The sequence below is a fragment of the Melospiza melodia genome, chromosome 17, assembly GCF_035770615.1.
Source record: "Melospiza melodia melodia isolate bMelMel2 chromosome 17, bMelMel2.pri, whole genome shotgun sequence".
Classification (NCBI taxonomy): domain Eukaryota; kingdom Metazoa; phylum Chordata; class Aves; order Passeriformes; family Passerellidae; genus Melospiza; species Melospiza melodia.
In genome coordinates this window covers 5,420,475-5,445,000 of record NC_086210.1, presented here as the reverse complement: position 1 = coordinate 5,445,000, position 24,526 = coordinate 5,420,475, and the positions used below count along the sequence as shown (strand labels likewise).

At 51.5% G+C, this 24,526-nt stretch overlaps 1 non-coding gene and 1 pseudogene across 1 annotated transcript; both read right to left on the bottom strand.

Annotated features, from left to right (window-relative positions):
* LOC134426173 (28S ribosomal RNA) overlaps nt 1–244 on the bottom strand; it is a 7,656-nt pseudogene extending 7,412 nt beyond the window's left edge.
* An 895-nt stretch (nt 245–1,139) lies between these two features.
* Nucleotides 1,140–1,292, bottom strand: LOC134426246 (5.8S ribosomal RNA). Its single transcript, XR_010029949.1, has one exon. It is a non-coding gene; the product is annotated as a 5.8S ribosomal RNA (ribosomal RNA).
* Nucleotides 1,293–24,526: the final 23,234 nt, after the last annotated feature.

Below are 24,526 nucleotides of genomic sequence, written 5' to 3'. Positions count from 1 at the left end.
CGCTACTGGCCTCACACCGTCTGCGGGCTGCGGCCTCGATCACAAGGATTTGGGTCCCCCAAGAGCGCCGCCCAGGAGGGGGGCTTCTGTACGTCACATGTCCCGTGCCCCACTGCGGGGGGAGATTCAGCCCTGGGCTTTTCCCTCTTTGCTCACCGTTACTGATGGAATCCTTGTTAGTTTCTTTTCCCTTGCTGACTAATTTGCTTAAATTCAGCGGCTCGCCATGTCTGATCTGAGGTTGCAAGGCCAAAGCTTGGCCACACCTCCCGGCCCATGCTGCTCCTAAAGAAGTGGCATGCCAACAGGCCAACAGCCAGCCAGCTTCTCCCACCTACTACTCTCACCTCCCTCCCCACTGGCTCCCATGCACCAGGGGAAAACAAAGCCAGAGGTAGAGAAGCAGAGACGGAGTGCCCCATCCCAGAGACAAGAACCAAAAAGGGAGTGTGGCAGAGACAGCCCTGATGGGGGACCAGCCAAGTGGCGGCACGTGATGGCCTTGGTGGAGAGAGAGAAAAGCCATGGTGCTATTTGCACCCCGAGACCGCAACAGAAGAGGAGCAGGGCAGGCAAAGGGAGGAGGGGGTCAGAACCCCTGTCCCTGGCGCTCTCGCTGCACATGCACACGCAGCAGCACAGCACAGTACCCCCGTGGTATCCACCCGCAGACAGCCGCCTGCGTGACTGGGAGGCTACGGGTGAGGCCTGCACCTCATCTCCCTCTTGTCCCCTCTGTTCTCCCAGCCCACGGTGATGTTTTCAACGCTGTCTCTTACTCTCCTCATCTCCCACCACCACCATACCGCGGCATGGGTGCCCCAAGGACAAACTCTGCCCCAGTGGCTCACTCCAGGAGTGGGGAGCTATGGATCAGTCCCTGAGTCTGCATATAGGGGGATGAAGGCCCTGCGCGGCAACAATGACGATGACAGCCATGACGATGATGACGCCTGCTGGGTCACAGGGAAAAAATTGAGGCCGCCAAGGGAAAAGCATCCCTTGCAAACCCCTGACCGCCTTCCCTCTGGGCACCAGCGAGCCAGCATCGTCTCCGCTGCTGACCACAGTCAACTGGCCTGCGAGGCGACGCCAGCCGCACCACTGTGGTGGCCCCCGGACGGCGACTGATCGTCAAGAAATGCTCAGACGGGCGTAGCCCCGGGAGGAACCCAGGGCCGCAAGTGCATTCAAAGTGTGGATGACCAATGTGTCCTGCAATTCATACTAATTCTTGCAGCTAGCTGCATTCTTCATTAATGCATGAGCCGTGTGATCCACCGCTAAGTGTTGTCTGGCTTTTGGCACCGATCCCGCACGCGTGGAGGGGCTGGGACCGCTCACATGAAGCGGCCCCTTTCTCTTGTGCTGAGGACGTGCAGGCGCGTGCCTGGCTTTGACCATCCTTACTTGATAGTCAGGATTGCAGACATAGGAGATCCAGCCACACTGAACTGGAATTCTTCCTCAAACCTCCACACTATGGTGGCACTGAAGGAGATCTGAGCAGTCTGGGTCCCACCTGGTGCACCGATGTCTTCCTCAGGCGCAAACTTGAAGCAGAAGCCCACATTGGCAGTTGAAGGGCTATAGGTGAAGGGAGCATCAATAGCTCCTAGGTTAATCAGTTCCACCTGCAGCAGCAAGAAAGCAAAATGGAAATACATGTGGAATCTTCCCTTCTTGTGAGTTATTGTCTAATGACGCAATTAATACCCAGAAATAGCAGACGATGCTATGAATGGCAAAAAAATACAACAGGACAAGTTCTGCCTTTGGGTTTTCCTGCAAAGCAGTGGCAGCTCCACAGAACTGGAGTCCACAACCCTGGGGTTATCCCATGGACACAGAGCTGTGCACCTCTGATCAGCATCACCAAGTTCATTCAGACCTGGCCCTGAGAGCAACGTGGGCTGATTGCAGCTGCGTAGGGAATCACCCCAGAGCTGCTGCTGCCCCAGTGAGCACAGCTCCAACAGCACCATCTACTCATTCACCTTTTCCCATGTCATGAAAACAATACATTGATTATGAGGCATCAGCATCAAAATGTATAGACAGCATCATCTTTTGGTAAGAAAACTCAGCATGTCTTTGCCTCCCACAGCCAAGCTTTTGGAAGTGTCTGGCATGATGTAGTGCCTCATCTTCTACCTCTTTCAGCTGCTCTCTCTTTGGATTTTGTTGCAAACTTGACACTATTGGGGAGGAGACAAATAGGTAGAAAAATGCTTTGCTTTATTCCCAGGAAAACTTTTCTCTTTCTAGAGCCAGAGATGCACCAAGGCTGAAGTGTGTTGAGGGACTGGTCAGCAAGGGAAAGAACTCCCAAGCCCTTTGCAAGGGCCAGCACTGAGCCAGGAGGCTGGATGGCTTTCCTGTGACTTGCAGCAATAAGCAGGAGACACTTGACTGGAAGCTGTCTGCAGTTGACTGAAGCTCAAAGGCAGCCAGTTTGTTCCAGCTGCTTCTGAACAGCCCAGTCCAAAGGTGCCTTGTGTCTGGCACGACCACAAAAGCCTCTGAACATCCCTTTTTGACCCAGGCTTCGTTTCATATGCCAAGGGGTTGTTTTGCAGCAAGCCTCCCAGCTGATTCCCAAAGAAGGAACTGGGGCTTCATGAACAACAGACATACCTTTCAGACCCTCCCAGATTTCACCAGTAGATCAAATATTCCCTGCTCACAACTGCCCAGGTCGGCAGCAATTCCACACTTCCACCAGGCTTGCTCTGCCTCAGGAGCCATCAGGATCCACCCCAAGCCTTCTGCTCACGTCATAGATGTGGGGGGTGTCGATAGAAATGTTCCCAAGGTTCAGAGTAGGAGAGCTGAATTCTACCAAGGGTCCTTGTCCTTCCCCTCTGAGCTGCAGGGGCAGCCTGCTCTCACAGCCTGGGGAGAGATGTCTATTGCACTACAATCATTCCCTCTGTTATACTGGATTTTCCAGGCTGCCTCAGTGCTAGACCCTGACTCTGAGCTGGATGCAACCAGCTCCTGATGCTGCAGGAGAGGATATGGACCCTCCTCTTCCCTCAGCCTTGGGGCTGACTTCTAATTTCTAACCCATTCCTTGGGCTGCTTTCCAATTTCAGCCACCAGTCCGCTGAGTTTAAAACATCTCTGCTGCCTTGTAGTGACAGGCCAAGGAGTTACAGGTATAAATTGAAAGAAAGGAAATTTAGCTTAGATATTAGGAAGAAATTTTTTACTCTGAGGGTGGTGAGACACTGGAGCAGGTTCCCCAGGGCTGTTGTGGAGGTTCCAGCCCTGAAAGTGTTCCAAGCCAGGCTGGATGGGGCTTGGAGCTACCTGTTCTAGGGGGAGGTGTTCCTGCCCAGAGGCCTTTAAGTCCATTCCATCCTTAACATACTCTGGTTCTATGCTTTCCTTCCCATGCACTTAGAGGAGCTTTGAAATCATTCAGTGAAGGCACAGAGCTCCTACAGAGTTTGGCAATTACCAAACTACCTGGCCCAGGAACACAGGACTTCGTTGCCAAAGTCCCCAACTCCTGACACTCAGCACTGTGTTCTATTTCCACAGACAGAGCTGAAAGGGCTCAATTCCCACAAAGGGAGAGAGGCAGGTGCTGGCCAAGGCCGCTCCTTCTACCAACACCCTGGGCTCAGGGGGGCTCAAACACCTCTGCTCTGCTGCTGTCTGGGCACTGGGAGGTGATCTAGGCTCAGGGAACACATTTGTAACTCAGCTCCTGCTGCCTGATGATGGATCCATGTCAAATGGACCCATCATCCTGGAGGCCAGGGGCCTGCAGGGGCTGAGTGCTTGTTCACTAAAGCTGTTCTGCTCTGCAGCTCTCTGGCCTTTGGGGGAATGCTGACAAAGCCATGGCATGAAAACCTCTCCCTGCACTGCCTGGGCTGTTCTGGGATCAGTCAGGCACACACAGCATTCTGAGCCCTGGCCTGGCACAGGAGACTCCCTGGGAGCTGCAGGGCCAGGGGGGATGTGCCAGCACTGCCCTGCTGACCAGGGACTCTTCCCAGCACTTCCATGGGAGCCCCGTGGGCTCAGGCTGGCACCATGGCTTCACTGAGGGGGAGAGAAGCAGGGCAAAGGAGCTGTACCTGAGATGCTGCAGTAAGCCACACTTCCATTCTCCAGTGCTTCCAGGGGTCTGAAGGTCATCTTGAATTTGGCCAAACAATTTGGCCCAATTTCTCCCTCCTACAGCAGAAAGAGACAGCAAAACAGTTCTCTTCAAACTTCACATTTCTTGTTTTCAACCACACTTCTGTAAGCCTCTGTTTAGAGCATTAGTAATGAGTGAACAACACAAGGAGCCCGAGGAAACACTCCAAACCCAGCTCAACACAGCGCTGGAAGCTCTCAATGCTCAGCTGTTCAGCTCCCCCTCTCCACAATATTCCTGCTGCTCTGACAAAGGCTCTTGGTCACATCATGCTGCTGTCAGCTACAGTGGGATGCTACTGCCACTGTGCACTGGTGGCTCTCCACAAGAAGAAGAGAACATGATCCCTGTCTTGGGTCGACTATATGATGCTTTTATCCCAAATCGTCTTGTTCTGTTTATGCTGAATAATAAGTTTTGCACCTTTAAGACTTGTTGCAGAGAGTGAAGGGGGGAGAGAAGAAGCAGCAGTTTGTTTTCAGACACTGCACTCACTCCTCCACATTCCTGCTCCTGGACTGCATTGTGTGTGGATGGACAGACAGCGGGACAGAGCTCTCCTTTGCTTTTAGTTAATTTAGCTTGCTGAGGCAAAGAAGTTCCCTGGACTGTGGGGTTTTTTTTCCTTTCTTTGGACCTGTTCAAAACTGCTCTGGACTGAACACCAGAAGAGCACCAACAGCTCCACCAGTGGCCACCGGGCTGAGCCTGGCCTGTGACATTTCCAGCACTAGAGGGACTGATCAGAGACTGAGTGAGCTGAGCTGCAACCCAGGGAGGGACTTTCTCAGTTTGTCATCTCTTTTGGAGCAGCAAGGGGTTTTATTGATTAATACTGTTTAGGGTTTATTGTTTAATAAACAGGTTTTTTCCACTTCAAGGAGGTCTTTTCTCCAGGACTGGTTGGGGGTAGGGGCCGATTGAATCTGCTTTCCGAGAGGAGCCCCTTTGGGGGGTTCTCTCCCAAATTTGCCCGGAACCAGAACCTTAGAAATAAAAATATTAGTTTAACCTGTATTGAAAGAAAGCAGAGGCTGGCATTATTCTAGGGTTTACTCCAAGATGAGAAGGGATGTTGCACTGTGCAGACATCAGGCATTCATTGTCTCTCACAATGCCAGTACTCAGAATCAGGACTCTGGTTGATACGAGGATGTGGTGGTTTGCTTGCAGAAACAGAAAAGGAAAAGGTTTTCTGTCCCTGTGTGCAGGACAACTCCAAAGGCCCATTTCAACCTTCCACCCTTGTGTCCAGGCTCACAGAGGACACTGGAAGGGACACTCAGAAATAGTGCAAGGCGTGGTTACGGGAGGGGATTGGTATTTCTATGATTAGCCTTAGGCTGAATTTGGCCTCACTTTCCCAGCAAACCATTGCAAGCTTCAGGTCAGTGTGTGAGCTGGCAGTGCTCCAACAGCCTCTGCTGAACCTCACATGTGGGGGGAGCCCCTACCTGTAAGAACTGCTCCCTGTGGACACTGCAAGGACACGCACAGAGTGCCCTTGAGCTCAAGCCCTGGCACCACAGCTTGGCCTTGTCAGGCACCCAACCCTGCCATGAGCCTCCAGGGCAGAAATGCTTTTAGCATTTGGCATTTTTAGGCGAGCTCTGCAGGTGCACCAGAAACTCAATGTCCTCCCTCCCAGCACTTCGAGCCAGCTGACAATCTGCCCAGTGACCACAGCCAGGGGTAGAGTGGGTGGGAGGAGGAAGAGGGGTTGTAGGATGAGGAGGATGAGGATGAAGAAGAGGAGGAAAATGAGGTTTTCACCTATCACTTACCATTGGCTCAATGAAAAAAATGTCATCAGAGAACAGCATGGGGTCTTGGTGCAACTTTGCCTTCTCCCCCAGGAGCCTCAGGAGGGCAGTGTGATCTTCACAAGAGCCCTTCTTCTTCCCTGTTTCTTTCCCCTCCATTAACTTTTCCAGCCACAGCTCTCTCGTGTCCGCAGGAATCGATGCTGCCTGCAGCCACAGGAGAGACAAAGCCAGCAGACTGTTTAATAAGCCACAGATTGGCAGAGAGAAGTGTGAGTGCAGGAGAGCAAAGCACCTGGGGAGGAGCTGCAGTGTGAGAGATGAGTAATGCGATGATTTATCAAAAAGCAGGATGCCCCATTGCAGGGAATGATTGGCAGCTGACTCCATTGATTCACAAGGCTGAACAGTTGCTTTATTAAACTAAATTATATTACATTGTACTACACTATATTAAAGAAGCATACTATACTACAAAGAATACTAGAGAATACTAAAGAATACTAAAGAAAACTTGTGACTGTCTCCAGACAGCCAGGACAAAGCTTTTGCCAATTGGCCAAGGAAACAAAACAATCCTCAGCAGAATCCAACTGACAAATCACTTCAGGTAAATACTCTTCCTAACACTTTCCACATGATGGAGATACGAATTTTTTTCTTTCTTTTCCCTGTGCTTCTCCAGGAAAAGAAACCTTGAGAGAGAATTATGTCTCTCCATTCAGAGAATGTGAATGCCACAATGATTGACTCTCACAATTAACAGACAAATACCATGTATAGAAGTTAAGAAAAATTTCTTTTACCCCCTCAGTTGTTATCAAGGGACACCTGGGGTTGGGATATGTGGGAGGGTCACCTTGTCACTACAGTGACATTTGACCTCCAATCAAGATTTGAGGAAGTAAACTCTACCACTGGACACTGAAGAAGGAGTCAATGGACAGAATTTTGGGAGGGACTAAAGGGTTAAAAGGCAAAAACTCCATTGTATGGGAGAGCACATGGTGGGGAAAATCCTTTGCTCCTGGCGCCATAACATTTTCTCTATTCAGTCTTCTGTTGCATTTTTGATAAGGTTTAATAAACCTTTCTAAACTTATGAAAAGGGAGTGGCTATTTCTCCCAAGCAGCAGCTCCCCAGCAAGGGCTGACCCCAAGCCATGGGGGTCCCAGATGGATCAGAGGATAACTTGTTGTTCACTGGCCCAGCAGGGAGTTTTACTCCACACCTGCAAGCTCAGGAGAGGTTTCCAAAGCCAGCGTCCCTCCAGAGAACCTCCTGGCTCAAAGCCTCTGGCAAAAAACTGAGGGAGAATCCATCAGCCACTTCAAGTGGCTTTTCCTACCACCGAGCTGCTGGGGAGGCAAATAAAGGTCATGGAGCAGGACTTCCCTGGGAAGGGGAGACAAAGCTGGGTTGCAGCTACGTGCTACCAGCACTGTGAAAAAGTCACATTATATGATTGGCTTTTCGCATATGGTCTGTTCTGTTTCAGTCTCTATGCAATATTGCATAGAGAAATGTAAGATAACAACAATTAGAAATCAATCAGATAATGCACATAACCAATGACACATCTGCAATCATACCATTATCAGTCACTACAACACTGAACTGTCATCCCAGAGTCTGCGACAGCTGATGAACCTTGAAACAACAGAGAACTGGAGAACTCATGTCCAGATTCATGTTTCTCCAAATTCCCTTTGAAATCAGGCTCAGCTATCATACATGGTCAAATTGCCAAGCCAAAACGACTTGAATACTTTTTGATGCAGAAAACATCTGGGCTGATTGTCAATCATTCCATTCAAGTAGAGCTAGAACTTGGCAAGACTTCAAACTCTAATTGCTGGACATCACTTAATACATTTTAAAACAAGACTCTTAAAACAGCAATTATGAATAGGAAACCTTAGGATTAAAGATCAATCAAACCATTAAATAATTGAATCCCTCCGAAACTTCTGTCAGGACAGAAATTCTTCAAACACAGCAAACCTCTTGAATTCTCAGCTGAAGTACTCTATAATAACTGAAGAAATAATAGCTGAAGAAAACCACAAAACTGGCAATCTGGATTTAAAAGAAACCCAAAAAACATGAGTAGTTAAGAAACAAAAAGACAAGATTCTGAAGAGACACGTGTCTTGTAGATGATCACGCAAAGAGACAGTGAAACACATGAAAGCTGGCTGTAAATATTACAACAATATCTTGATCATAATTCTTATAATAAATTCTGAAAATTCTCACTATATAATCAACTTATCAACAGGAAGTATTTGAAGGGGTTATGACAACTTTTTTAAAGTATTCATATAGCATTAATAACAATCCTTATTTATCAGTATCACCTATAAAATCCAAAAATAACAAAGGTTACAAACTCCATACCAGCGAAACTGTGAATCATTGGAGAATCAGCTGGTGACCCACAGATAGGATCTGATTGATATTTCTCAAATGCTCTGTCTTCAGAGACATTTGATGTAATTGAATCATTGCTAATAATTCTATCTTTCTACAGTGGTTTCCCTCCTTAAGAGGCATTTTGCACAACAGAAGATTTCCATTTATATCATATTTGGAATACCACTGATTTGCACTGGTTTCCCCTTTTTCTGTATCTTGGGAAAAAACCTGGGTGCTTTCTCACTTTACTCTGATTTTGGACAGCTTTTTTACATGTCCAGCTTTTGCATCTGAAGCCTGATCATCTGGTAAATACTGTTTCCGTCACTTCTGTGGGACCGGGCTGTTGAGGAATTCGGTGTGCCTCACACAACATGCGCTGCACCCGCGAAAAATCTCCAGCTTGAGATTTTGATGGAGGCTGAAACTGTGTGCTGGCTGCCGGGGCCGGCTGCGTGCCCGCTGCCGTGGGACCGGAGCAGGGCCGGTCCCTCGGGCACCCTCTGCACCCAGACCGCGCCCGTTCTCTGCCGGTGCCCTCACGGGAGTGCGGATGCCCCCGCCCCGACCGCGCCTCCCCGGCGCTTCTCTCGGCGCAGGCGCGGTCTGGGGAACGCCCCCTGTGCCCGTGACCGACACCGGCGCTGCCCCGGTCCCGTTCTGGCTCCGGTCCCCGCTCGGCCGCGTCCGTGCCGCGTCTGCGCACTGGGGAAAAACCCGCCCCGCTCCGGCTGCCGGGTTTGTGCGTCATCAGCGGGCGCCTGCCGCGCTCCGTGGCGGTCGCAGGGACGCTGCAGCCGTCCCATCCCGTCCGCCTCAGTCCCGCCCGGCGCGGCTGCCGCGGCCCGTGCGCGTTCCCCGGGTGCCGCCGCCATCGCAGTCGCGCGGGTTCTGCCCTTCGCGCGCGGCTTTGGCACCCCCTGCGTGAAACCGCCGCCGCCGCCATGGCGCATGCGCCCGCCGCCAGCGCAGCCAGCCCCGCGCCTCCCTCTCCCGCGCTCCGCCCGGCCCGGCCCCGCTCGGCGCTGCCCCCGCAGCCGCCGGCCGTGCCCTGCACGCTGCCGACCGCCCGCTGCTGCGATCCGGGCACCGCCGTGCGCGCTATCGCCTCCGCCGCTGCTGTGCCTGCGACTGCCCCGCTGCCCCCGTGGGCCCCCGCCGGCCTCCGCAGCCCCCACGGCCGCCTCTGCGGCCCCCCCGGGCTGCTGCCGGCCGGCGCCGCCGTGGCACGGGTTCGCCAGTCGCCGAGAAGCGGCTCTGCCCCGGGTTCCCCGACCCCCTCCGCCCTGCTCCCCCTGAGAGTTCTGGGCGTTCTGGGGACCCATGGGACCCTGGGCACTGTGGAGATGATGCCAATTCCTCCCACACCTGTTTGCTGGGGATTACCTTTGTCCCTCTATGGTCGGTGAGGGCAACTGCCGCCTGCTGATGGCAGGATGACTTCCCCCATCCTCGAGAGAATACTGCTGCTTGCTGATAGCTGGCAGCCCCCGCGGAATTCCACGAAATTGCCTCTAACATTACCCTTGCTGGGGATAAAAGCTTCAAGGCCGTTTATCTTTTTTCAGAGATTTTCACAGGGTGTGTGGCTGCCATGCCCTGTAGGGCTGACAAGATGCTGGGTTGTTCCTGGGAACATGTCTCCCCCATGTTCTCAATTTTGACTTTTCTTACCAAAAGCTGAATCATCTGCAAGGTCAGTCCGGAGTTTGCCCTGGTCACCGTCCAGCAGCTCGCAGGTGAGGGTTTCCAGGCGTGCTTCTGGTCCTCCTCTTTCCAGGTCGAGCTTGAAATGAATCTTCTCAGCAGAAGTCGAGATGCTCTTTCTGGATTTTTCCCTTGAGAGTGCCTGTTTCCTTTCCTTCTCGGGCTGGGTTTCAACAGCTGATGGCTGTGGCATGGCTGCTTGCCAAGAGCCCACCTGGGTGCCCTCTTGGAGCCCACCAGGGACGCCAATGTCTCAGGGTCTCTTGCTGCTCAGAGTGACCCCAAGAAAAGTTCAAAGTCTCTTTTCCCAGCCCGGCGCTTGAAGAAGGAGTCAGGGCTCTTCATTTCTCAGCCTCAAGGTTGTTTATTTTATCTTATCTATAAAAAAATTTTCTCCTGCCCTGCCGAGGTCAGCTCAGCAGGACAGTCTGAGGCACTCTGCCTGCCCCCGGGGTGGTGTTATGTCTTTATACTAAAAACTGCGTGTACAGTGTTTACAATTACTTTCCAATACCTATCACCTATGTTAGACAGTGAGCTTCTACTCTAAACCAATCGGTAAGTGCCAACATCACAGCAGAAGATGGAGGCCAAGAAGAAGAAGGAGAAAGGCTGGACACACCCAGTTCCCTCCATCTTGCCTCCTGAACCCCCATACCAAAAACCCCAAAATCTACTTTTCCACCCTGTGATAACTTCACTAATATTCTACCTAAACTGTTGTGGCCTGCTGATCTTCATATAAGGTTTGTATTTTGCTCTACGGGTCATAATCAAACCCACTGGTGTTTTGGGCTCTGTGCCAGGGCTTCTGAGCCCCCTGGCATGGGTCCTGGCCATCCTGGACTGCCAGAGGGATGTTCTGGGTTCCCACAGGTCTCTTCTTAGGTCTTCTACAGGTTGGTTTTTTGTTTCTCTCCTTCTGCTTGTGCTGGGAAAAACCCCCTGCTGGGACATCTCTGCACTCTGGCATCCTGGGCATCTGCATGGGGATGGGCAATGTAACAAAGGACTGGCTGGAGGCCTTTGGAAATGGGAATTTATGGACAGGTGGGATTGCTCAATCTGACTGCACTGGGCCCTCATGCAGGACAGAGCTCTGGATCTCCTTCCTGCTTGGCAGGGTTCAGTTTCCAGGGAGTGTGGGCAAGGACTGGCACTCACCTGCACAGAAAGGCTTCTGCCTTTTGTCCCTGTAGCTAAGCCCAGGGTAAGATTCCTCCTTTAGTGCTCAAAGAAAGGAAAGGAAATCCCAGAAGGGATGTGCTGTGTCTTTGAAACCATTACCAACTGTGAGGAACACCTCTGCTAGAGGAGAACATGTCTCTGGGCAAAGAAGGTCACCCCTCTGACCAAACTGATCCCAGCCCAAAGGCCAGGCCTTCTGCTGGGCTCTGGAAGGGGTTCTGCAGGCAGTGTGCTCAGGGGAGAGACCTCCACTGCCCTCACTTCTCTCAGGGATAACACATCCCATCCCATCCCATCCCAAGGGTTCCCAGGATGGCCACAGACATGAGGAATGGGATCCAGCACACTTACTTAGCTCTTTGAATAGTGCTTCTACACCTTTCTGAGCCAGACAGCCAGCAGCCACAGACACTGGACATCAGATGCACATGAAAATAAAATCAAAGACAGGGTATTTAACAAGGACCTTTCCCCAAGGAACTCCAGGGCTGCACTGAGCAGGTTCTGGGGCAGAACACATCCCACAGATGGCCCAGGAGCCCCATGCAGTGCTGGGGAGTTCCTGACCCTCGGGCCCACTGAGGCTCTCCTGGGCCAGGGAGCTGCCTCAGCTGCCACAGCACTCGGGCACCACACAGGTGCCCCAGTCCCACCAGAGCACAGCCACCGACGAGACGGTGAGACTCTTCTGCCACACACCAGGAGTGGAGAGGAACCTCCCAGGCCCCTTCACTGTCCCTTGGCACATTCATTTCAGCCTGACCCTCAAAGCCCTGCTCAGCAACATCCCCCACTAGAGTAGGATGTGTCCCTGGTCAAAGGAGGTCACCCCTCTGACCAAACTGATCCCAGCCCAAAGGCCAGGCCTTCAGCTGGGCTCTGGAAGGGGTTCTGCAGGCAATGTGTTCATGGGAGAGATCTCCATTGGCCTCACTTCTCTCAGGGATAACACATCCCATCCAAGGTTCCCAAGGATGGGCACAGGCAAGAGCAATGGGAGCCATGAGTCCACACTTACTTATGAACTCAAATTGGCCTCCTTGGTCATGCTGCCAAGAACTGCCTTTTTTTGTGGCCATTAGGTTCACCTGAAAACAAAAAGAAAAATGAAAAACAGGAAGCTTAACGATGATATTTCCCCTTAGGTTTTAAAAAATGCATTTAAGAGCTTTTTTGTGACACATATATCCCTCAAAATATACTACTCAAACCTCTGATTTACTCAGGGTTTTTTAATTTACTGATTTTCCTTTCCATCACTGTCCAAACAGAATACAGCTCTTTCCAAGATATTCAGTCCTTGCTTCTGGTCTCCCGTATCATTTTCTCTAGGTTCACTCTGCAATGCAAGGGAAAAGAGGGGCAAAATCTCTGTGGTGAGCAACATCTCAGCACTAGAGAAGACAAGGCAGTTGATAAGATGTTCTGTTGCACTCCCAGCTGGTCCCTAACCCATCTTGTCTGCCCTGGAGCTCTGAGAATTCTCACAGACACACACTTCATCTTCCTTGGTAAAAATTAAGACCTTCTGCTTTTGCAGAGTGCAGAACCTGGTGTTCAACCCCAGTCATATTTTCCTCAGAGGCAAGGGACCATTTTCCATTCCTTCAGACTCAAATCCTGGAGGTTATCCTGACCAGCTATGAAGAAATCTATGGTGAAAGGACAAGTGACCTTGGCTGGAGTCGACGCAGGAAGTGTCCCGACCAGAGAGTAATTACCACTCATTCCATGATGCAGAACGCATGAAAGACACTTTATTATTCGTGTATAGTATTAAGAAATATACAGTTCATATAGGAACAGTAGTGGACCTAAGACCTGATTGGTCTTAAGGTGAAAACCTCTCACACTAGTGATGCATTATGATTAGTACACTCTAGCAAACCATTTTTATAAACAATGGTTATAGAAAGAGAGATAATAATTGTTTGATTTTTTTTTTCTAGGATTGTTAGGTTCAGTTTGTGAGAAATTGTCTCTGTTCATTCTTTGACTGAACTGAGAATATTTACAGGCTGGCTGCCAAATGCCCATCAAACTTCTCTCACTCCCCCTCCTCAACTGGACAGGAGGAAAAAATACAACTGAAGAGCTCACATAAAGCTTGGGACATCCCTCTCCAGCTGCCACCATGGGCAAACCAGACTCCACTTGGGGACGATTGCTTTGCTTTTTCAGCAATTCCCAATAGAGCAGCAAGCTGGGTAACAAAGACAAAACTGAAATCACCTCACTCCCACTCTCCCCTCTCCTGGCTGTGAACACACCTGGTGCAGGTGGCTGGGGCAGCTGCAGTGCCTGATGCAAGCTGAGCTCCAGGTGGGAGCCCGAGACAGGAGCTCATGAATGGCCAACAGAGCCCAACAAAGGGCACCAAGAGTGGTGGCACCGCTGGGGAAGGGACACCGAGAGACCCAGCAGGAGCTGAGGGCCCGGGAGGAAGAGCCAGACTCGAGCCTTGGGCATCCAGACTGAGGGGATAAAACTGAGGGGCTCCCTTGCTGGGGGAACAGCTCAGGCTGTTCCTGTGTCACTGCACTGGGAATAAATGGCTTTATGGAATCAGACAGCTGAGACTGCTCTGGGAAACCTGGGCTGGAACCAGGGAGGACACAGGGGCTGGGTGTGGGGAGTCCAGCAGGGCCCATTGGGGCACTGCAGCCACTGCTGTGGAGGGGCTCCTCCCAACATTGAACACCTTTGGTGGCCGGAGTGTGATGGCCAGAGAGCCTTGGGAAGGGTCAGACTGGGAAGTTTCCCAAATATCCTCTTCTGCACAGCTGGCTGCAGAAAGCAGGGCCCTGCTGACCCTTCCAACAAAGCTGCCTGTTCCTTCTGAGCACATCCATCAGAGCAGCAGGGACGAGGTGAAGGCAGAAACAGGGACTGCTCAAGAGTGAGGAAAGGTCTGCTCAGGGCACAACTCACTGCTGTGCTCTGCTCTCCCTCTTTCTTGCACTCCATTTCCCTGGGCTGTCTGCTCCTTGGGACTTTCTGTTTTCTTTGGCCACGCTCCAGAGAAGGAGGACCTGGACTGAATTAAGGGACCCCTTGCCAAAAGCTGCTTCATGTAAGAAAGCTTTCCTGGTGCTCAAGGAGAGGATAGACCCAGGTGAGGAAAAGAGGGGAGGATTAGAAATAGAGAAATGCCAGCAGGGAACCACGAGAAGTCACAGCCCCAGGGCCCATGGCTGTCCCACGGGTCTAACTGAAGGTATCAGACAGGAAATGCCAGGGGTGATTTCCCAGGAATGAACCCTGCTCCATCTCCTCCCACTACATTTTGCTGTTTTGCTCTGGTCTGAAAGGAGGGAAAGCATATAAATGGCAAAAAATGCTCAGAGTTTGAGGAGTTTTCTCCTGAAAGCAGAGCAATAGCGTGATGGCTTCTCAAACAGTAACAATGAGTAGATGATGTGCACGTGGAGCTGTCCTGGATGTGCCTCTGCCATTGATCACTGATGAGCACAGACATTAGCTCAGATCACCGCTCATGGAAAGATGGTTGTGCTTCCAGGGATGGGTCACCCCACTTCTCACAGACAGAGACACATTGTCTTCTCTGTCTCTCATATTTGGAAGGAGCCCTGACAACTGCTTTAGACAGGAGAATTATTTTCGGCAGGGCCAGAGCTGCAATCCTGAGCCAAAGTGGAAGCTTTGAGGTGGAAAAAGAAAATGAAGGAGGAAAGACAGAAGAGGAGAGGATAAAGGAAAACAAAATGAGGTGCTGCAGGGAGAGAGGAGAAAGGTAAACAAACAACACCACCACCAACAACAACAACAAAAAAAAAAAAAAAAAACCAAGCCAAAAGAAAACAATAAAAAAGCTCACAAAAAACTCTCTCTTCTGCATTGTCAGTGATGTCTCTTGCCCAGAGACCAACAGAGTCTGGTCCACCAACAGAGACCAAATAAATTAGACATTTTGAGTTATGCATTGAGTCTAATACAACATTAATAGCAGCATGTGAGTTAAATCCAGGTGCATTGTATGAGTGTTGGTGAAATCTCATTATGCTTTGTCTGGGGTGCTAAGGTGAGCTATTGTTTAATATTTATATTTTATATTTTTAAGTTCTACTCACTCCATGAAATAATTATTTATTACATATTCAGACTAAAAATTTTTCCTGATCACCCAAGATCAAAGAAACAAACATTTGGCCATAATGTATTCATGGCATCCAGGTTGGGCCTAATCAACAGTGAAGGCCCGAGGATGGTCCAGGGAGCTTTTCCCACTCAATCCCCTCTGGCAGAACTGGACTCAGCACTTGAGGGCCCTCAGCAGTGCCCAGCCCAGGGACGGTCACTGCCCGAAAGGCCTTGTGAGGAGGGGGTGTCACTGCTGTGCATGGCCAACAGTGATTGCACTGGCCTTGCCCAGAGGGGCGGCTGCAGATTGCTGATTGCTCTGCTGCAGACAGTTCTGTTTGGGCAGGGTCACGCTTCTGTTGTTGCAGACACTGATATTCTTTAGGAAATTCCACCGGGACTGAAGGACAGCTGGAGGAGGATTGCCACCCCAGAGACCTCCAGGGCAGTGGTTCCTGAGTGCCACAGCCCCCTGTGGCTGGGCAGGTGTGGTGTCAATGTGCTGGGCAGGGATCAGCCCTTCCCCTGGCGGGGCTCCTGCTCACACAGCCCCGGGTGCTGCTGCCTTGTTTGGCTGCTGGCCCGTGTGCTCCCTCTCCCAAGCGCTGCCTTTTCACCTGGAGCTCAGGATGAAGGGAACTCAGGAAGCTCTGCGGGTCAGGAAAAGCAACTTGGGGAGCTTCAGGGCTCAGGAACACCAATTTAATGAACTTCAGAGCTCAGAAATTCAGTCTCCAGACACTTGGGGCTCAGTAATACCATTTCAGGGCACTTTTGGCCTCAAAAATTGGTATTTAGGGACGTTCACAGCTGAGAATACAGGAGTCTCAGGAGCATTGGGGCTCACCCACCTGGCAACGTTTTTGGGACCTGAAACAGCATTTGGGTTCAGAAATGCTGATTTAGGGAGCACTGGGGCTCTTAAACACCAATTTAGGGACACACATGCCTATGAAACCCTGATTTGGGGAGTTCAAGGCTGAGAAAAAATCATGTTGGGAGCTTTGGGAATCAGGGAGAGTGATGTGGGGATATTTTCGGAGCAAAAAGAACAATTTAGAGAGCTTTTGGGCTCCAAAAAAACCAATTTAAGCCCATTTTGGGCTCTGTAGTCCCTATTTAGGGAGCTTTGGAGCTCCAAAATAGCGATTTATAGAACTTTTGGGCTGAGAAACATCAGTTTCGGGAGCAGAAGGAGCAAGCCCTGAGGAAACCCGGGAGCAAGGGGCAGGCGCTTACCTGGGACAGGTCAGGGGAGAAGCCGCTCTGCGCTGGGGCGCAAGCACTGCTTAAAAACTGGGATAGATACAGCTCACTAGCTCACTGTGCCCGACCCGTTCCCGCCCCCACGGGCTCCTCCCTCTCTGCCCGCAGCTCCTTTCCCAGTTTTACACCGATTTCCCCTAAATGAGGTTTCCCCGCTCCGGTCAGGGAGCGGTTCCTTGGCTGGGGGTGGGAAATGGGCACAGCCAGCGCTCCCTGCCCATCGCTCCCGGAGCCTCCCTGGCTGGGATGAACCCCACGGGCTGATGGCACACCAGGCACAGGGCGTGAGTGAGGGGCGTCAGGGCTCTGGAACACTGATCTGGGAACTTCATGGCTTAGAAACCCCTGTGTCAGCAGCTTCGGGGCCAGAATGGTGAGCTCAGGAGCTTTGGGGCCGAGAATGAGCAATTCTGGGGGGCCTTGGGGCTCCAGAACACTGATTTTGGGAGGTTTTTGGCTCGGGGAAAAAAAAAATATTTAGGGAGCTCCGAGTCTCAACGAAAGCAATTTAGGGCTATTTTTAGCTCAGAAGCAGCAATTTGGAGAGATTTTGGGCTGAGAAACATCAATTTAAGGATATTTTGGTGTCTGAAATACCAGTTTAGGGAGCTAAGAAACCCTCATTTAGGGAGGATTTGGGCTCCGAAATATCAAATAAAGAGTTTTTGACCTCCCAAATAAAAAAACCTTTTTGGGGAGGATTTTGCTCCTGAGGGCTGGAATATAAGTGTGGGGAGTCCTGGCAGACTGACTATCCCCCAAACCCACCACGGCAAGTGCTGTGTGCCTGTGGTGGCGAGAACAACCCCTGGATGACTGCAGACAGACCCTGTGTCCCATGTCACTGCCTGGGACACTGTCCTGAGCTTGGAAATGGGTGCTATGGGCACAGGTGCCCCATGAAAGAATTTAATCAGAGTGTGGTACTCATTGCCAAAGCAACCTTACAGACACCTGGGGAAGAAGCAGGCACCGAGTGGATTTAGGACATCCCCTGTGATGGACCAGCCTCTGGAATGATGGAATGGGCTGGGGAGGATGACAGCGAGCAATGGGTCCTTTCGGGACTACAGCTCCCATCATGCACCGCGGCACCCACTGAGTGCCATTGCAGCCGAGACTTCATCTCCCGTGATGCTCTGCGCACCGTAGAGCGTCTTTGTAGCCGGACCACCATTTTCAATATGCCCCGCGACCCCAGAGGCCCGACATAACCCATTCCGGCCGTACAAGTCCCGTCATGTTCCGTGCCCCAAAGGGGCCGACTCTCCAGATGTCCCCCAAGGGCTTCCCGGCACCATACGTTCCCCGTAGGATCCCCCTGAGGACCCGAAGTGGCCGCCCGCACCCACAACTGGCTCCCCGGACCCCCAAGTGCTGCAGTGGAGCTACTTCTGGGACTACATCTCCCATCATGCTCCGCGGCGCTCGTGGCGTTTGAATGCAGCCGAGACTTCGTTTCCCGTCACCCCCGCGCTCTGCAGGGCGCCATTAGCGCTCCGCCTTCATCCCCGCGCCCAGAGAGCCCCGTTAGAGCCCCCCAAGGGCCCGCCCGGACCCCGAAGGGCCCCACATTCCCCTCCCTGATCTCCAAGGGCCCCCCTGCATCCCCAAGGGGTCCCCTGGACCCCGAATTGTCCCTCAGAATCCCTGAGTGCTTCCCCCCACCCCTCATTTCCCACCCGGCTCCCCCAAGTGTTCTCCCGACGCTCAAGTTTTCTCTGAATTCCCCCCCTAGACCGAAAACTGCCCCAAATGTGCCCCAAAATGATCTCCGTGTAAGCCCAAGTGCCCCCTTGAACCATGTGTGAGAAAAACAGGATTAAAAACATTACAAAAGGACTAAACATAGGGCGAATTAGCATAGAGGAAAAATTAATAACAAATAGAGGTGAATTAGTGAATGAAGGGAATTGTGATACTTAGAACCAGTTACCATTAATTTTACTGGTTGCTAAACACGGATAGATTTTTGATATAAATATAAAATTAGGTAACAAAAATGAAACAACTATTATTACAAATAAGAAATAAATACAATTAATACATTTAATTGGAAAATATTAAAAATAAAGAATAAATTACTTTTTTTTTTATATTTTGGGATGTTAATCCCAGGTGGACGATGTCAGACATGGTGAGGCTGGGGGTGAGGAGCAGGTTGTCCAAACAGAGTCAGCTTGCAAGGGTGTCATTCTTCTCTGCACCCAGACCTCCTAAGGAGACATTCAGCATCAAGATCACTTGGGGAAAGCTTCAGTTACCTTTTCTCTGAACTGAAAAATAAAAAAAAAATACTCGTGATTAAAAAACTAAAAATCATGAGGTGCACTTTGAAATTTTCCTCCTGAACAGAACTCAAAACTGACTCTAATCACTGCACAAGCCCTGGAGACTCAAAGACAATGCAAGAGAGACAAAGAGCCCCCGAGGGCATTCTGTATTTTCATGATCCCCATGGTGGGTTTGGAGCTGGGTCCAGGAGCCTCAGGCACGAAGAGAAGGATGAAGAAGCTGCTCAAGGAGTCAGCAGCAAAACTCCAAGTGTCTTGGAGCATGGCTGGGCCCCAGTGAGGGCAGGGAGTGCCAAAGGCTGCCCAGGGACTGCTGAGAGGCCAGGATTGCAGGGAGCCCAAGGCTCTGAGCAGGGAACTGCAGTGCTGAGCAAGGCCTGGGCTGGTTGGGGGAAGCAGAAAGGCCAAGCCCTGAGCCCAGCCTGGAACAGCAGGGCCTGTCCCTCACGTCTGGCTCAGGGCTGTTTGTGGGCCAGGGGGATGTGAAGGGCAGCAAGGACAAATGGCATAAACCTGTGTGACACTCCAGATCCTCATGGAACTGAGGGGCCAGTGGGACACTGTGGGAAGTTGTGGAACCAAGGGGATCATGGTGGCACTGTTGGGGCCCATGGAACCAAGGGGCCAGTGTGACACTGTGGGGCCTCATGGAAACAAGAGGCCATTGTGAGCCTGCAGGGCTGCAACACCCCAGAACACTGAAATGCTGGGGGTAACCAAAGGTTCCTTGACTCGAATTTGGTGCACAGGAGAAACACCAACCAGATATTCTCAACATGGACAGATGCAAAGAATATTCTTGATAGGAAGGGACCCAGAAGGATCATCAAGTCCAGCTCATAAGTGAATGGCCCACACAGGGTTGAACCCACAGCCCACTAATACCAGCACCATGCTCTGATCAATGGAGCTAAGAGGTCAAAATGACACAAAATATTACTGGCAAAATATAGACAATCAAGGAACTTTTGTAAAAGGTTTAGTACAATATCCACTTCAATATGAAACCCTTATCATAGCATTAAATTCAATAACTTAATCTAAAAATTTAGTTGAAAAACCTTTATCCCTTAAGATGTTAAGTTACCCAAAAATGCTCCAGTTAAGTAGGATTAGAAGGAGAAGAAATAGCGAACAACAGAAAGACATAAGATCCATAGAAAGACACACGCATAGGTACCAACTGCTCAGGTTCCAGCATTGCTAACAAAGCAACCCCAGGAGAAGGCAGGACCCAGACCATGGTCTGGCCTCCTGCTCCGGCTTTTAACCCCCTGGGCCTTCATGAGCCCGCCTCTGGGTGGGACTGCCAATTGCTTGTCCAATCAGAGCCAGGGTAGCACCAGCTGCTAGTGTGTGATTGATTGATTAACAGCTGGGCTAAGCAGAGCTGGGTTAACATCACCCCCTGCTGTGTGATTGACAGCTCTGCCAGGCCAGGGCTGGGAGCGGGGCTCTGTCCCACCACAAACCAAGGCCTGACCCGGCCCTGGCCCCACACGGGCATTCCGAGCATCCCAAGGTGTCTCGGGACATCAATCCATCATCCAGCCTCTGACAGCGACCATGGTGACACTACGGAACCTCATGGAACCATGGGTCAGTTGTGACAATGTGGGTCCAAGGACACCACGGTGAGACTATGGAACCTCATGGAATCAAGGAGGCCATTGTGCAACTCAGAGACCCTATAGAAGCAAGGGTCAATGATCAAACTGTGGGGCCCATAGGAACAAGGAGCCAATGTGACACAGCAGGACCGCATGGAGCCATGTGGACCTCATGAAACCAAGAAACCATTGTGACATTGCAAGACCTCATGGAATCAAGGGGACCATTGTGGCAGTATGGGACTCCATGAAATCAGGGGAACATGGAACAGGTCTGCCTGGTTTGGCCTCCTGGGGGCTGTCTGACAGGTCCCACTGAATTAGACATGCCAAGGACCACTTCCCATCTGACCATGAGGCACTGGGGCTCTGTGCTTTTATTCCTATGGAAAAGAACTGTCTTTCTTGTCTAGCCTCCCATGGCTGAAATTAGGATTCCACCTCTAAAATTCCCTATATCCACGGGTTGCTCCCAGATAAAATCTGCTAATACAGTCAAGTCTGGCTAGCCTTGGCCTCTGGTCACTGCCTCTCATCTGCCCCTGCACATTGGGGCTCACTTGTTTCCTTCCTATGGAGACCATTGTGACACTGCGGGGCGTTGTGGAGCCAATGGGCCATGGTGACACTGCAGGCCCTTGTGGAGCCTGTTACACTGTAGGAACTTGTGGAACCAAGGAGATCATTGTGACACTGTGAGTACCATGGAATCCATGGGGCCATTGTGACACTGTGGGGTCTTGAGGAACTATGGAGACCATTGTGACTTTTTTGAGCCTTGTGACATGCAGGGGCAATTGTGACACTGCAGAGTACCATGGATCAAAGGGACCATTGTGACACTGTGGGGCCTCGTGGAAACAAGGACATCATTGCGGCTCTGTTGGGCTGCATGGTCCCAAGGGGCCAGTGTGAAGCAGCGGGGCTTTGTGGAACCAAGAGGCCATTGCTGCATTTCAGGGCCTTATGGAGCCAAAGGGCCGTTGTGATCCTGAGGGGCACCGTGGATCCATGGAGATCATTGTGACATTGCAAGGCCCCGTAGAATCATGGAGACCATTTGTCATGATCCGTCCTAGTGAATGGATGATGTGATGGTTCGTAGGGGTGATCTCAGGGTGCAAAAAAACCAACACAACCACAAAAAAACGTGGGCACAGGGAATTTGCAGTAACAATCAACAAGTGCAATTTTCTTGAAATAACCACAACAGAAATGCATTGGTGAGGGGAACCGGGGGAACAAAGGAGAAAATAAGGAAAAGAGGGAGGAAGAGGAGGGGTGGGTTATAGCTACCAAACGTGATGCTGAGTTATCCTTCGGGATCCAGCCGATGGAGTCTGCCAGGCCATGTCCGGGGAGATCTTGGAGGCACAATTCATCTGGACCCCAAATTATACTATTTTTCACTGGGGGAAGGGGGAATGAATTTCACAACCGAAACAAAGCTCTTCAGGGGCTGTGGAGAGTTAGGGATATGCGTGCGGAAGAAATCGAGCTGTACGGTCAGTCGAGACATCCCCCCCACCCTGCAGTCAGACCTTTGCTCCGTACCTGGCCGCACCCAGCCGGACGCGAGCAGAAGGAAATGACACTGACTGCCCAAGCTATAAAAACCCTTGTGACCCCTCAATAAATGCCATTTGCTGTCCACCACGTTGGTGTCAGGAGCATATGGACCGAGTGACCCTGGGGTTACGGCCACCGTGCTGGACTAAGAACCTGCTCGCCACGCCTTGAGAAGGCAATATCTGGTGCCGAAAACCCGGGACACGATCACCGCCCGGGGTTCGGGGATCGCCTGGACGAGGAACTGGCTGCTGCACAGCTGGCCTAGTGCAGGGGGGGGGATGCCCCGGGACCAGTGAGGAGCATGGACGCTATTGCGAAGGTCGTAAGTCAGATCCACGCTCAGTGGGGTATCGAGTGTAAGCTTAAGGATTTTATTCTCGCAGTGCCAAGACTGATAAAGCTAGGGTCTATAGAAAGCCCAGTAGATATTCTCCATCCGGAGATATGGGATAATTGCACGAAGGCTCTGGCCGAGGAAACCATGTCCTCAGGCTCAGGGAAAACCCTCAAATCGTGGGGCAGAGTTATCCAGGCTCTGCAAAAAGCTCGGCAAGAGCAAGAATCCTGGAAAGCCGCGCGAACTTGTTTATTAGCCATGCCGCAGTTGGGAGTAGGAGCAGCGACACAAACCGCGGAGGACTTTGACCCATTCAGGTGCACGGAGGCGCGAATGCCGGAACCCCCTCAGCGACCAGACTCACCATCAGAGGGGGGGGGGAGCGCACGCAGACGTTTTGGCAGGGGCTAGCAGAGGAGGCACGGAATGCTGCTATAATATCGGACCCCGACGCGGTTGATAAAAAGGCACCCCTGCCATATGCGTTTGAAAATGGTGCTGGAGCGCGTGACCAGGGCTGGAATGATGACACGGGGGGTGAAAATGCAGAAGGCTCGGTGAACAGCACAAGCGTGGGCAAGCGTGGAGGAGGGGCAGCCCCCGAGAAGGAGCGTAAGACCATTCAAAGCGCTCATTTAAAATTAGGTCCCTATAGGGCAAGAACCTCCCTCAGAAGGAGGCAGGGGGAGCCCAGGGGGAAGGAACGGCCCGACCTCCGCAGGAAGGGGCGGGGTCGGAGCCCGAGAAAACGGCTGAGCAGCCCAGAAATTTCCAGGCAGTCGTCTTCCGGCTCGGACTCTGACTTGAGCTGGGACGGGCTCGAAAGGTGGTCAGAGGACGATTCCGACACTGACTTGAGCTTTAACAAAAAGGGAACAGCGGCATACAAGATCACTAGCTGCAGCGCTCCTGCGTGGGTTAAGCGGATATCAGAGAAAGATCGAACCCCGCTTACAGACTGGTGGAAAATAAAAATGGCTTGTGCGTAGTGGGCTCCGTCTGCCACACTGGTGTTCCCGGTCCGTGTGGGGGGGCAGGCGGAAATCAAAGAACCTACTCCCCGGTAAACCCGAAGGACGCGCAGGCAATTGTTAAAGCGGTTGCGGACAGGGGGATTAATTCTGTCATGGTTTCCACACTCATTGACAGCGTTTTTGGAGGCGATGATATGCTTCCCTTTGATATCAAGACTTGCAGACTTGCAGGCTGATTTTCGATGGGGCGGGGATGATCGTTTTTAAACAGGAATGGGAGGACAATTGTGTAAAGCAGCTAGCCTTAGTAACAGGGGCAGACCATCCACTGCACGGCTCCAGCATACAGAGGCTAATGGGCACAGACCCCACTATGATCACCCCCCAGGTGCAGGCTGAGGGCCTGCGGGCCCATGAGGTTATGACAACAACCCATGCTGCCCGAGAAGCCATCCGTGTTGCTTCCAAAGTAATAGCCAAACCATCCCCACGGTCAACTATAAAGCAGAGTGAGAGTGAGAGCTTCACTCACTTTGTGGACCGCCTTCAGGCAGCATTAGATCTCTCTGCATTACCCTCAGAGGTGAAGGGTCCTGTGCTAGCAGACTGCCTACGCCAGCAATGCAACTGAGCCACCAAGGACATTTTAAGATCACTGCCACCTGGGTCCAATGTTGCTGCCATGATCAGACATGTTGCAAAGGAAGAACACCTAGCTCCCATCCAAGCAGCAGTTCACACTGCAATAACCAGTGTGATGGCATGCTTTAAGTGTGGCCAGGCAGGCCACGTGGCAGTAAACTGCCCCCAGTCAGGACGCCCCTGCAACCCATACGCCCCACTACCAGGAAAGAGAGAGAGACCACCGAGCAACCCGACATCACCTGAGAAGCTCGCACCATCAAAATCAAAGCAGCAACAGTATCTCTGTGTGATCTTGTTTCTAGGGTTAGCAGGTGGAGGACAGGCAGACACAAAACATCCCCCTCACCAGCCATTCAGGTGGGTTCTACGCCATCTCTCAGGTGAGGGGGTCATCAAAAAAATTGTTACAGCCGACACCCCATCTTTCGAGTTCAGGCTAAAAGACATTTTTCCCTCGCATACAGGGCACCCCAAATTTGAGGAGATGACAT